Genomic DNA, 2,470 nt, shown 5'->3' with positions numbered 1-2,470 from the left:
GCACGAGCCATGTCCTTTTGAAAGAATTAACAGGATGGCCTGTGATTAGATGAGGGAATATATGGACCAACCTCAGTCCAAGGGGATATATTACATTATTGTCAGGGCCTTATTAAAACACATAAGGAAAATGAAAAATTAGTAGCTAGCCCCTTTCACTGTGAGCTCTTGGAAGATGAAATCCTTAAAGATCATGGATTATAGTCTGGAGGTTTTATTTATTGGAAAAGACAAAAGATTTGTTGCAGCAACATCAGAAAGGATCTTATCAGTTACTATTTACTAATCCATGTGTTGCCAAACTATTAATAGAAGGCATAGACTCATGGATTCACATCTCTTATTTTTTTTCCTTTAGAATTATTTTATTAAATCATAAATGTACAACAGCTTCTTAACTCTACACATGCACTTACATTTTTTTAAAGGAAAAACGTTATGTTTTATTACACCATGATCCTGGCTAATAGCTTTTCAAAACTTTGGGAAAAATCTTAAAAAAGGTTTCACATGTCACCTGAAACTTACAAATTTAACATTATCAAAGAAGGAATGCTTCTACACTCTTACAAAGACCACTAGAAAGAAACAACAATTAAACAGCTAAGACACTGTCTCAAAGGCATTTTTTTTTTTTTTACAATCCTTCCTCCACAGTAAGGTAATGTTATTAAATAAGCCAGTCCATTCACAAAATGGCTCTCTGCATCTGCTCTGGTGTCTTCTGCCATATCACTGCATATTTATGCATGACTGAGATAAGATTTTCCTTAACATTGTTATTTCGATAACCTGAAGCTGTTCTGTTACCTCTGGGCTCTCATCCTCTCCTATTTATACAGTGAAGCCCATGGCAAATAGGAAGCAGCTCAGTATCTGCTTCTCCCTCCGTAACCCCCACTTCCTCCACTGCCTCCTGGACCATGGCTTCCTCCACCATATGGTCCCCCAATGTTCCTGCTACCACCAAAATTTCCACTCTTCATTGGACCATAGTTAGAAGGTTGTTGGTTATAATTTGCAAAATCATTGTAATTTCCACTCCCGTAATTTCCTCCTCCATAGTTGTCACAACCACCTCTGTAGCCCCCAGCCTGGTTGCCATATCCAAGTCCTCCACCACCATATCCTCCTCCATAACCAGGGCCGCCTCCAAAATTGCCACCTCCAGGTCCCCCTCCATACCAATTATAGCCATCCCCAAATCCACAGCCACTTCCATATCCATCAGATCCCCCTCTAAAGTTACTTCCTGGTCCTGGTCCAAAATTTCCACCACCACCACGAGAATCTCCAAAACCAAAGTTGCCTCCTCTTCCACTTCTAGAACTTTGGACTTCCTGCATTTCTTGTCTAGACAAAGCCTTTCTTTTCTGCATTATAACCATTGATAGTATTTTTGCAACACAATCTTATCCACAGGATCATGGTCATCAAAAGTAAGCCTCTTTTCTTTCCAGACTGCCTGTCAGTAATTATCTCAATGGTATCAATTTTTCCATATTCCTCAAAGTAATCTCTAAGATGATGTTCCTCAGTATCTTCCTTAATTCCACCAACAAACAGCTTCTTCACACTTACATGAGCCCCTGGCTTTCCAGATTCCTGTCTTGCAACAGCACGTTTTAGCTCAACCACTCTCCCGTCAACTGAATGACTTCTTGCGGCCATGGCTGAATCCACTTCAGCCATGGAAGAAAAAGTCACAAAACCAAATCCTCTTGATTTTTGCTTGCAGGATCCCTCATTACCACACAATCTGTAAGTTTTCCCCATTGCTCGTAGTAGTTCCTCAAACTTTCTTCTGTAGTTTCAAAGCTCAAGCCACCAATAAAGAGTTTACAGAACTGTTGCTTTTCTCTCTCCATCGCGGACTCAGTCGCTTCAGCCCGATTTCCCGCAGCCGAGCGAGATGAGAGATCTCCGCGGACGAACACGAACCGGACTTGCCCTGGCGCTGTAGCGAGAACTGCCGCCGCTCAAAACAACACCGCTGGAGCACCTCCACTCCAGACCCGGCGCCGCTGCTACTGCCCACATCTAATTTTAAAAACCTCCTCTAAAAGACAGCCCTCCTAAACTGTTGGTGGGATTGTAAGTTGGTGCAACTGCTATCAAAAATAGTATGAATTTTCCTTAAAAACCTAAAAACAGAGTTGCTGTATGATCCAGCAATTCCATTCCTGGGTGTATATCTGGACAAAACTCTATTTCAAAAAGACACATGCACCCCTATTTACAATAGCCAAGACGTGGAAGCAACCTAAGTATCTATCAACAGATGAATGGATAAGGAAGATACTATATATATATATATACACATATATACTGTTACTTCAGTCGTGTCTGACTGCTTGGACCCTATGGAACATGGCCCTCCAGGCTCCTCTGTCCATGGGATTCTCCAGGCAAGAATTCTGGAGTGGGTTGCCTTGCCCTCCTCCTGGAGTTCTTTCCGACCCAGGGATTG

The 2,470-nt window shown here is 41.9% G+C and overlaps 1 pseudogene; it reads right to left on the bottom strand.

The window, feature by feature from the left end:
- Window positions 1-722: 722 nt before the first annotated feature.
- LOC133234636 (heterogeneous nuclear ribonucleoproteins A2/B1-like) lies at window positions 723-1,968 on the bottom strand (annotated as a pseudogene).
- Window positions 1,969-2,470: the final 502 nt, after the last annotated feature.

The sequence above is a fragment of the Bos javanicus genome, chromosome 21 (genome assembly GCF_032452875.1).
Source record: "Bos javanicus breed banteng chromosome 21, ARS-OSU_banteng_1.0, whole genome shotgun sequence".
NCBI lineage: Eukaryota > Metazoa > Chordata > Mammalia > Artiodactyla > Bovidae > Bos > Bos javanicus.
The sequence above is the reverse complement of the archived record's forward strand: the minus strand, read 5'-3'. Positions and strand labels throughout refer to the sequence as shown.